This window comes from Cupressus sempervirens, chromosome 7, assembly GCF_028749045.1.
Source record: "Cupressus sempervirens isolate cs-2001-9-10 chromosome 7, ASM2874904v1, whole genome shotgun sequence".
In the NCBI taxonomy this organism is placed as follows: Eukaryota; Viridiplantae; Streptophyta; class Pinopsida; order Cupressales; family Cupressaceae; genus Cupressus; species Cupressus sempervirens.
In genome coordinates this window covers 647665290-647678564 of record NC_143124.1, presented here as the reverse complement: position 1 = coordinate 647678564, position 13275 = coordinate 647665290, and positions in this window count along the sequence as shown.

The following is a 13275-nucleotide window of genomic DNA, read 5'->3' as shown; positions in this document are numbered from 1 at the left end:
ATGAAACAAAGACGTACTTCCTGTGGGGTGTATTTAAGTACACTCACCAAGTTGACTCTTTGAGTTTGGTCATCAATTCACCCCACCAAAGTGCCTCATCAAGGTTAGTCTTGAGGTCTACTCATCGAGCTTTCTCACCAAGTCAGCTTGCCATGTCGCGACTCTAAGTGGCCTCGCTAAGTCAGCTCACCAAATTGCCCCACCAAGTTGCCACTTTAAGCCCACTCACCATGTTTAATTTTGAAAATAATGTCTAGTTACCAAAAATTGACATATTATGTCAACAATTAAATGGAAAATAGAGTAAGAAGGTATAGAAAAAACCTTTTTTCCTCCTACTACTTTGATAGTATGTAGACCAAAAAATTTAGTGATTAATGTGCTTCCATAAGTATGAACATGATTATAGTAATTTGGTAGCATATGAAGAAGTACCTGTAAAATGGTCACACTGGTAAACAATGAAGACAAGAAAAACAATAGGATGTTGAAACCCTATGGAACATTAAGGCAAACTAAGGAATCACACAATATAAAATTTGTGTACCTTACAACTAGCATTAGTTTGCTACCACACCTAAATGTATAGCTTAAAGGACTCATTTATTTAAAGTTAGCATCTTAAGATACAAAGATGCATCAATTTCCAAGGATGTTGACAAAAATTGCCAAATAAACTAAGAACAATAACTCCCACTTTCTTCAAAAAATTGCAAAAATTGCATAGATGAGACTAAATTAGTATGCATGATGTTTAAAATGTAAATCTCTTGTACACCCAAAACCAAGTGTGGCAAATTCAAAATTTTGTGAATCCAATATGTCTAGGGACAAACACACAAACTCAACAGTATATTTCAATATAGTCTTCTTCAATAACAAGAAATTGACTAAAAATAAATACACATTTTAAAATCATATTGTTTTCATCATTCAAATATTGCACATATACATTTTTCATTCTCTTGTTAGTTTGACTCTAAATTTCTTGTTAGAAAAATCAATAAACATTACAAGGCATATCCATATAAATGTAAAATATTGAGCAAGTCGCTAGTCATATGCATGAATATGCAAATAAATATGCAAACCTGATTCTCAATTGCAGATTGAGCATTAAGTCATAATTTTTGTGCCCTTTATAGATAATTTCACCCGGTCTCTTACTTTCATTTGGCTGCCATTTATGCCCTCTTTTCATAGCCTTGGAAGGCACATTTATTCTAGATACCTCATGAATCAAAACTCCTTGAACATATTCTCTCTTGACAGCAAATTGCACAGGAAAAAATTTAGGATCACAAGTTTTGACACCCTCGTCATTATCATCAAATTCCTCACTACTTGAGCTTCTTATCCCATCAAAGGAAAAGGTTCTTACTATTTTGGATTCAAGGGTTTTTGAGGATGTTGTTTCAGAGCTAGGGGCATAAGAAGTATTCAAATAAACCTCAAAACTAGACATAGAAGAGCTTCTCTCCTTCCAACAAGATTGCTCATCAATAGAGAGATCATCATGCTGATCCACATTGGAAGGTGAGGATTCCAAAAGGTGGCATAGCCTAGTCTGATTACCACATGTAGGATAAAATGTACCTTTCCCATCTTTGAGCCCCTTACTCCAGGTCCCCATATAACAACTCCCATCTACCCATCTGTAGACTCCATGCCATGCTTCAACCCACCAAGCCATTGCCCATAATATTTATCCCCATTTGTTTGACTCATAATCCCCATTCAATCATGGGTTTCCACCATATCTTCTAACTTATCATAAAAGGCAACAAGGTTAAGCTTGCTAAGGTTGGCATGAAAATCTAGCTTCTCTTTTTCTTCCTTGAAAATCACTTCTTTGAAAGGCATCATAGTATACAATCTTCATCCTCACACATCTATTTCTATAATCTCTTAGTCTTGCCATGTGTCCCGCTTCCTCCAATTTCACCATTTCTGCCTTTAGCTTATTGATGTTCTCCATGAGCTTTTCATCCACCTCCCCTGCCGCTTTCAAGAAAAGACTAGCCTGGTAAGAAATAAAAAGAAGAATTCTTAGTACATATTAATTTAACAAACAAATTGTGCATCACAAAGCTTTTCATAGTTAAACTTAGTTTCATATGTACCAATTTACTATGGACTGATGTTTTCTACTTATGTATAAATATATTCCAACTATAAGACAATTATTAGGATTCAATTATATAATTTTTGAATCCAATCTATTGATTTATTTACATGAATAAGTATATAAAAATCTATGACTTTTTAGTTGAATTTATGAACACATTTCTCATGAGTAGCTGTATACAAGAATCTCTCTCATGAGAATGATGGTAGTAGATGGATGCAATAAAAAGACAAATAAAGAGGAAGGCAATAAATGGACAAGTTATTATGGATTAGTTAAGTGGGTTCTTATCACTAATTACTTATGAAAAACATACCAACAAATTTAACTGAAAAACTACATAATTAAATTCTAGTTCTAGAAGTATCATAATTTAACTTGCTGTGAAAAATATGAAAACTTTACATACTAAATAGATAAAAGTAGTTTTCATTTTAGAAATTATAAAAAATAAATTAAAATATAGATCAAAGTCTAAATGATAAATCCGCCATTCACTCTTGCAGGTTAAATCATGGATCCAATGATAGGCTTCCAAACCTGATTGCTAAGTAATCTGTAGTTCTCTTTAGCTGGCTGAATTAACAATTTAACACTAAATTCTATTCTTCTAGACCCAATTCTACTCTTCTATCAAATCAAGCAAGTGAAAACTAATTCTATTTAGGAAATTACATTATGAGTACAATGAAGGATTAAAAAGTTCTTAAAAAACCAAGCAAGATGACAAATTAGAGAGCATTTTGAAACTGGCCTCCATCTTTTCTTTTTTGGCTTGCAAATAATTAAAAAGTAAGATGAATAATGTCAAGAAGCTTAATTGAATTCCAAGCCCAAGAGCATCTAGTTGGACTTGCATGGTAGAAGAAGGTGCACCTTGTGATAAGGGAAGCATAGAAAGCCCTTCCAAGTTAACACTACTTGTGTCAGCATGGAAGACTGCATCAAACCCAATTTGATTTGAAATATTAGCTTGATCTTGGGTAGTAAACAAGGAATTCAATAAGAATGGTTGCAAACACAGAATTCAAGAAATGAATTTCATTGATATGTGTAACATTTTAACTGATGATAAAAAACTCTATAAAATTACCAGGAGTAAAGAAACTTCCTCGATAGGAAGCTCTACTCCAAGATCCCCTTGAGCTACCATAGCCTAAAGAAGAGGAAAAAAAAGACAACTGTTAGAATCCTAAACAATATACAAATACCATAAAAAAATCAATACATGCATAACTTGAATGAGTGTGGCTAAAAATGAAGGTGGCTATGACCATTCGCATTCAAGAAGTGTGTAAATGCTTGTCATAAATAAACTAAATGAAAGAAAACATTCAATAATGTCCATGGGACCACTAGCATATAAATATCAAAAATCCTCCAAGGAAGTACTTTCATAAAACTATAAGATTATAAAACTGTATATTGTAGGTAGTAGCAGATAGAAGAAAAGGGAATAGAAACACATGAACAAGGATCCAAGAAATTTTTTATTCTAGAGAATCAAATGGAGCACTAATGCTTCTGTAGAACATAGACTAGGACAAAGACACACAACTTATATTCACCACTACAGGTCACTTGCATAATATCTGGGTGCTCCAACCTTGTATGGCCATCAGAAATGGACACTTGCATTAAAGAATGGTGCCCTTCCCTCTACAAATCACAAAACTGGACACATGTACTAAAGAATGGAGATCCTACAAATCGAAGACACAAACTATTTTGCAAAAATAGTACTCCACGACAATTCTACACTCTGACACTAGTGTCTAGACAAATAGTGGATCCTTGAATACTAAGAGATGCATGATCATTCACAGTTTAATTAGATTGACATATAAACTGCTATATGGACTCTAGACATCTGGAAAGCTAAATATTTACCTGAATAGGGACAAAAGACAAGGGTGTTGTTGTTTGGGAGACTATCTGGTTAGTCCTCTAGGTGGTATCTTTCAACCTCAACTGAGCCAATTGAATATTTGGGTGTGTGAGATATGCTAGAGACTAGCCAAATACTGTTAAGTGGTCTTTACAAGAGACAAAACAACAAATCTTGGATACTAAGTTCAAAAGAAGGTAAAAATTAACAAAACAATAAGATAATTGTTTCTTAGCTGTTGAAATCTAACTTGTAAGACAATGTTTCTTAGCTTTTAAAACCTAGCTTGTATCCTATGTATTGAAAATCTAGCATCTCATACCCAAACAAAAGGTGACAAGATGGAATTGGAGCTAGAATGAACCCAAAGCTAACCCTAAATTCTTCTCAAGGCAACACTGACAAAAATTATGGCAAATAGAAGATCTTTTCCCATGCATGGTATGACAGCTACACAAAAATACCCATAGCCCTTTCATGCCACAACATCTCTATTAGGAATTGGAAAAGCACATTTCCTCTCGCAGAAAAATGTTTCTTGACAGTTCACAACTTCTAAGACCTTTATTGTGAAGCTAAAAGATGGAGAGGACAAAGATAAAAAAGGCATAATTTATGAGATTGAACTAATGCCAAATTTATGAATTATGATAGTAGAATCTGAAGAGAATGCCATGTTTAAATACATACACTAAAATTTCATAAGCATAAGATACCAACAAGTCTTGCATGGGAATGTACCTAGTACAATCAATTATGAGAAGTTGTGATGACATAAAAATGCCCATTAGAAGCAAATAGTCTCAGAATGAGGAAGATGTCAAGATTTTCACAGTTGAGAGTTATGCCATTTTAACCAACTTACGTCGCATTTAGAAAAATCTCCAAAGGCTATATGGCCTCACAGATTTTACTCACATAGGAAAAAAATCACATTAATTTATTTCATGTGAAAATTATAGCATAAAGAATATATATATCCCTCCTTTCAAAGTGTCAATTTAGATATTACTATCCACGTTTAAGTTTTTCTCTCTCGTTTCTTAACAGAACCATCTTGAGCTCTATGAGGAAACTACAATCCAAAAACTCAATAGCTAGGAATCAGTCAGGCAGCTAAATGATGGTCTCATTCTAGTTAACTTCGCTAAATGATAGACAATCAAAACAATTGATTTAAAAACATCTTTACTAAAGCTCATAGTCCTTGCCAACAATTTAAATAAGATTATAACATATTCACAAGTAAAGCTTTTATATTTTGTATTTTACATCAAAGTCGTACAAAAACCATAAAAAACCAACAATGGAAAAGCACCAACATCCAAACAAATACATGAATGACTAAATAGTAAACAAAGTAGCATGTGTATTTAACTTTCTATATAATGCTTGACAAGCATGACTTCATATAATTTATTAACCCCATTCAAAGCAATATCACCAATCATAAAGTAACAATTTATCTAACTAAAACCTCTGATCTAGGGAGACTGTACTTACCCGATCTGATGCAGAAATAATTGAATGGAGATTTGGTATTGAATCAACACTTTCAATCTTCATAGTCACATGGATATCCGCACCACAACCTTCACATAATTACAAATAAAAATGCATTGATATTTTATCATATTTTAAATTCTGATTTAAAATATAAATTAAGGCAACATGCTATATCAAGCCCAATACTATATGCAAAGGATTATATTACATTAGAAAGTTAAAATTTTGCTTCAAAGGTTTACTTTTAGGGTAATCTTTCAACTCATGCACCACCTTAGCATCTCTAACAAAGGAAACAACATAATAGTCTATGCCATTCTCAACTCCAAATTTAATATCATCCCAATCTTTATCTACGAAAAAAAAAGAGAAGAAATATATTTTATCAAATACCAAATTAAGTTATCTCAGATGTTGTGTTGGTCAAAACAACTCATCACATATACAAGTAACAACAAAATACAAATATTACTCATATTTCAAGATTGATAAATATATCATTCAATTATATTCTAGGTAACTTCAATCAATTAATATTAGGTACAAAAAAGGGAAATCACAATGAAATCAAAGTCCCTAAGAAAGAAGTAGATTGAGATGTACATGTCAATAAGCAAAGAAAATCTAATTTGCTATGCATGCTTGAGAGTTGATAAAATGGTCTTAACCTGTAATGGAAGGCAGGGTAACACTTTTTCCACACACATTTAAGTGTCATCGTGATTTAAGCTCTCCTCCATCAATTACTTCACAAATTATAGAATCTGATGATTTTCACTTCACTTGTAGTGACATCATCCTCCCTAGAGAAATTCAAATAATGATAAGAAATAGAAAGCTACGAAAATGTTGCGAATAACATTAGTAACTCTATTCTTTTTAGCTAATAAATGAATTTTCAAGCCACCACAAGAGAACATACCATCAAAAAGTAGTGTGTCTCCTTTCTCCACAACATTCAAAAATCATCATAATTCATGCTTACCCAATCTTCAGAGCCCACTCCTCTTTTAATTATGAAAGTAAACTCTTGGCCCTTTGTGAGCATGATAGGCTATGGTAGATCTCCACTTCTGACTTCAGGGCCCTACAATAAAATGATCTTTTAATTTATTGTTTGAGCAAAGGACTAACACAAAAGACATATCAAAAAAGGGGTTATCTGATAAATTTTACCTAAAACACAAAAAATGACTATTAATAATGTAGATGTATTTTAATTTAGGATGAAAAAAAAGTGAAATAGATTTCAAATCTACATCTTTTTTGATTGGCTAAGAGTGTTGCAATATGAAAATAACCTATATTATGATGTTTTCAAACAGTTAGTTCCAGCAACAACTTGCATATAATAAAGGAGTTTCAACACCTATGCAACTCTAGATGAAAGCAAATCTTGTATGATCTTAAAGATTTCATGCATATTGATAATATTCTCTTATTATAAGATTTCATGCATATTGATAATAATAAACTTAGATATCCTTTATAAAAAAAACTCTCAGACATTAGCAGTAGAAAATGCTTCCTATTTAAATTACCTGCCAACAAAATAAGCATCTCACATTGTAGATTAAAGTCTAGAAATAGTTATAGCAAATGCATAGAAACAAATCTAAGCCTAGAACAAGATAGCTCAAGTCCATACGAAATGTCTCAATGATTGAGTTTCTATATATAGTTATCTTATTTTAGGGCACCAAAATGGGTTGTATCCCATCACACAAGTAAATGATCTATTAAAATATCCTAGATTTTTAATTATAAAGCTTTTCTTTGAACAAAATGCCACAATCAAATTGTGAACTAGAGAATAGTGGAAGGCCACACAGGAAATTACTTCCCACAAATACTATGATAAGAAAAGATAATGCTCATGTTGGTTTGATTTTTTGCGTATCAAATTTTCTTTGAATCATAAAAAAAATCAGATGAGAATCCTCTAGTAAGTCATAGGGTTTTAGGTTTTTGTCTATTGTATTTTGATACCTTTGAAAGTCTGTGAAAAACCCTAGCTTTGGCTTTTAAAATTTACCCTGGCATGAATTCTTTTTGAAAAATGGTGCGAAGAACGGATATCCTTCTCCTGCCTGTTTGGACGTCATGGTTGAGTATTATGAAAAAGGGTTTTAGTCCTACCGTCGGATCCAATTTGAATCCATGGTTGTTGCATACTCACTATGGCAAGATGCTCATATGTTACACATAGCGAGATAGTGATCAACATAAAATTACCTGTGATACTGAAAAGTGGAATCCAATGTCATGAAATGTGTTCATGAGATGATCTTATGACCATGTGATACATCCCAGACCTGTCAGTTTCAACAAGGAATGCATGTGGGAAAAAACTTGCAATTGGTGTCACCGGAGTTCAAAATTATCAGGCGATTTGCCAAGTTGCTAATGGGAAATACTTGCAATTTGTCGATGGTGATATAGCGAATGCCCAGATACTAGCTAAATAGCCACGAAAATGCACTGGCTAAATAGCCTGTACCGTTACCTCCCTTACTTCTGTCAACTCCTACAAAATGTACTGCCCTAGATGATTTTGGGTTGTGTCCTTTTAAATAGGCCTGGGGCAACGTGGGGGTGGGGAAAAATATTTATGGGGCCCTGAGCCTATGTGGTTGGAAGTTGGAAGTGTGTGGTCATGGGTGGTTAGTGTTAGGGGTTTGGGGTTATAGTGTAAGTTCTAGTTTTAGTATAAGTTAGTTAATATATATATATATATATATATATATATATATATATATATATATATATATATATATATATATATATATATATATATATATTTGTTAGTTTTGATTACATTTTTATTTATATATATAATTTAATTAATATGTGTCTTTTAAAAATTAGTTTAGAATTAAGTTAGTTTGTTTTTATTTAAAATTATTTAAATTAATATTAAATTAGTATTAGATTAGTTTAATTTTAAGTTAGTATAAATTTAATTTAGTTTTTAGTTCTTAATTAAATTTATTGTTTGTGATAATTAATTTAGTTTTAGTTTAAAGATAGATTAGTTATTTAAAATAAGTTTAAAATTTAGATTTTAATTGTTAGGTAGTTTAATTTAAATGTTTTAAAACATTGAAAATTTATTGTTTGAAAGTTAAGTTAGTAGTGTTAATGTCTTAATTTTTATTTTTACTTTTTATTAATTTTAGTATTATGAGTTGTTAATTAGTAGTATCAGATTTTAGATAATTTTAAAAAAATTTAGGTTTTTAGTATGTTTTTAAATTAGGATATTTGGCAATAGAGTTGTTTGTTTTGTATTAAATAAAGTGTTAGTTTAAATGATGTTAATTAGTATTTTTTTTTTAAGTGGAATCAAATATAATTGCTTTAAAATCATAGTTGTGTTAGTATTATTAAATAGTATCATTGTTAATTTATTTTTTAGGATTGTATCTTATAGACCAAATTCAAAATATAATTATCTCTTCTTACACAATAATAAATTTACTTATCTATTTACCTTTATAATATATTTTGACAATTATATAAATATTATTAATTCTTATTTTCAATTAAATTTTATCAAAAAAAACTAATAATTAATATAGTGAAGTTGTAAACTTGTAAAAAATTAAATTTTAAATAGGAAATTTTTGAAATAAATTTTCTAAAATTTAATTGATATAAACTCTTGGAGAACTACTATGCTAAATCTATGTGAATAGTTTTTTTAATAAAAGTGATATAATATTTAGCTAAAACTTTAATAAACTTATTTTATACTCTAATTATTAAATTTAATTATTTTTAATTATTTTAAAAGTAGATTTATATAATAAACTTCCCTATCTAAAATGTGATACTACTCATTAACAACTCATAATACTAAAATTATTGCCAAATATCCTAATTTCCTATTTAAAATTTAATTTATTACAAGTTTACTACTAATGTTTGCAAGAGCAAGACTGCAAATTAGAATCCTAAGTAGAAGTTCATGGGTCACTGCCACAAATGCAACAAACAAGGACATTAGGCACATGAATGAAAAACCAAGACCTTGAGCACACAAAGATTTGAAGGATACTCCTATAACTATCAAAAGTATGGAGATAGAGCATATGAGTGCAGATCCAAGCCTAAGTGGTCATCAAACAATAGACAAAGGTAAATCACAATGGAAAATCTTATAATTAGGATTACAATACTAGGTATAGTTGTCACTACTATCAAGAGTATGGACATGTTCCTAAGAATTTCATAAGAACACACTTTAGAAGTGACTACAAAAAATGGTTGAGTCAACTACATGTTTTAGTTGGTTGAAGATTGGTCACATAAGTAAGAATTGCCCAACAAGGTCAAAAGTGCCAAGTAGTGATTCAACAAAGGCAAAGAAAAGGCAAATGTTGAGAATGTCAAAGATGAAATGAAAAATACATGGAAGAGAAAGGTAGATTGTAGCACATCAAGTTTTGATGGGATCTCTTCACCCAATGGGTCAGTTGATGACACCACCTCCAACTAAGAAATCAAGAGGTATGTGTGGGACTGATATTTAAATAATATATCATAATTATTTCCAAGGACTTAGTTTTGAAAAGATTATATTTTCATGAAGAAAGATGCAAAGTTTTGTTTAGAATCTTGAAGAAATCTTTTAGTTTTTCAATTTTCATGTTACTGTCAAGCATGAAAATTTTCACTTAAGTTGTCAAGTGAAATCTAGTTGATATTGAGCTATGATGAAAACCAAGAGTGCACAATGCAAGTTTGGATCAATACTTGTATGTATATTTTTCTATGTGTAGAACACATTTCCTTCCTTTGGAAAAGTTTCATGGAAGACAAACAAATCCATTGTAGTACAAATAGGAGAATTCATTGAGAAAATGGGAGAGAGCTTTGAGTCTATTATGACTATCTATTTTGAGGACTTTAAGTAGTCAATGAAACAAAGACACAAGATACCAGTGTCACTAGTTGAGAAACATTTCAATGAGGTTTGCTTTCTAGTTGATACTGATTTCACAAATGTACAAGTTGTAGCTCCAAGGGTTAATGGTTGAGATCACTAGGATGTGAAGTCAATGTGGATGAGGCATCTATAGTAATTTCATCCTTTCTTGCAGAAGAAGAAGTAGATAATAAGGCTACTAACTTTGTAAATTGTGATGTTGCCAAATCAAAGATAACTATGGATCTAAAGACAACATTAGTGATAAGGAAGAAGAACAAGATTGTCAAGAAATTGAAAGAAAAATATGGTGAAGGGGAAAAGGAAGATGATGAAGATGATAATGATGATGAAGAAGAAGATGTACCAGCCCAAGCACCATTGGCCCTAATACAAGGTTAGGGAGAAGATCAAGGAGAAGAGGAAGTCAAGCTTGAAGAAGGTGTCAAAGGAGAAGAAGTTAGTGAAGAACCTATAGCCATAGAGAAGAAAAGAAAATATAAAGCCTTAGTAGTCAATAATTAAAGAAGGTTGTAAAATCTAAGCCTCTAGTTCTAGCTACACAAACTAGCACAAGACCTACTACTAAGAAAGCTCAAGAAGTAGCCAAGCAAAAACAAAACAAAGCTAGGAAAGCTATAGAAGATGACGTGTCTGAGAAGAGAGAAAGGAGAAAGTACATTGCTCCAACTAAATCAAATGAAGAGAGGATAGAATTTGATGATAATAGCCAATTTAAAGTGGTAAGTCACAGTCCTTCTGATTTAGATTATCTATGTGAAAATATAAAGAATAATGTAGATTTGAGTGAATTTTCACATATTGGATTTGATAGACTTGGAAAGCTAGAAATGGATAAAGTAGAAGAGTCAGTATATGCCATGATGGTAACATTTAATATGACTCTAATTGAGATTTTTAACTCTCTACCAAATACTTTATATGATAGAGTTGAGAAAAGATGGAAATATAGTCTTACAATAGAAAGGAATATTAGAGAGACTGCACTTGTAAGGGTGATGCCAGATTTAGGTAAAGCTAAGATGACTAAAGCCATAAAGAAGTATGCAGGGAGATTTTCTCCTAAATATCATGCATTTAATATTCTCCAAACTAAAATTGAAGATGTTGTTCAGAAAAGTACCCAAATCTAGAAGGTAATTTATGGGCTGACAACATCTAAGGTAATTGAGGAGAAACCTATTAAGGTAGGTGAAGATAAAGATGAGAAAGAATTAATTGAGGTTACTAAAGTTGATACTGAGAAGGATGAACATATGGAAGGCACTGAAGAATGGGAACAAAAATAGGCAATAACTGAAGATGAGTAGCAACTAGAATAGAGTATACCAGATATACAAATTTTGAGTGCCAATCCACTACATGTGACAAAAGTAGACACTAAAATCCTATAGATCAAGGATGCTTTTGACACTATGACTCAATACATTAATTCACTAAAAGAGGAGGACATGAAGAAGATACTACTAGACACCACCACCAAGGAAAACTTATGTAGTCACCCTATATTGGTGAGTGTAGATGAACTTAAGGAGGCAAAGAAGACATTTATAGAGGTGGAAACTCGAGACATCAAAAACCCCTTAATTTACTATGATGAAACCTACATTACCCATTGTAGTGTATCAAAGGAAAGAAACAACCACCATGGCTAACATCAACAAATTGGTGCAAAATTTGTTAGTACCAAAAGTTTCTACTCAAGCAAGGGATGGAACACAAGTTCAAACAAGATAGGTAGATACTCATCTACCTGCAACACAAGTTCAAGATGCAATTGAAATTGAAAAGAAAGAAGAGGAAAGATGGAAGATTCAAACTTGACTACATAGCCTTGTTGGAAGATTGGAGAGATTTTTGGAATATTGGTTTGATGATAATATGTAACACTGATGACTGAGTTTGTCATTGATGTCAGTATAGTATGTTTGATGTCTTATGTGGTATTTGACAAAAGAATAATGGAAAGATCAATTTGATATGCTTGACTAGTTGAACATAACAACCACTCATGGTTATGAGAGATACATTTGAGTATCTAGCATATTTAGTTAACATCGGAAGTAGAAAGGCTTAGTCTAGAAGAAGTTATGTAAGTTTTGGTAATGTTTGTTCTAAGATAGAGTTTATAGAGGCATGTTTGGGTAAACTTGTTATATCTCTTAGTAGATTTGATATATTGAGGATCAAGGTTGAGGAATTGGAGAAGACATGTTAAGGATAGCATGGCTAAGGTCACTTGTAATAATATTATGTGTGCAAAAGGTTATTCAACTTGCAAGGTGGAAGATTTGTGTTATCGCTAAGTGTAACATGCTCTTAATGTAGTCCTATAATAATTAATTGAGAAGGATTAACAACCAACTCAAGGAATTATTTAATGGACTTGGTATAAAGGAAGGATATTTTCCTTTATCATGGCATGGATATATGTGAATTATGGATGTTTAGAAAGTAGCAGAGAGTATGGAATGTGAAGTTGAGCAAAGTAGTGCTGAAGTAAAGGAAACTTCATTGCCAAGGTTTTTCTGAGTGGTCCAAGGTTTGGTATTTGGATTTGAGGTTTATGACTTGGTCTACAAGGTCTAATAGTAATTGGTCTTGTTGATAGGATAGAGGAAAGAACAAGCAGGGAAGATAAATAACAATAAATTACTTGTTTGAGAATGCATGTTTTGGCAATGGGATCTTCTTGCATACATTGTACCACAACTCCTAACAGGGTTAGCATAACTCCTAATAAGGTTGGAATCTCCTAACAAGGATTCAAAGTCTCCTAACAAGGATTGATTTTACTAAATG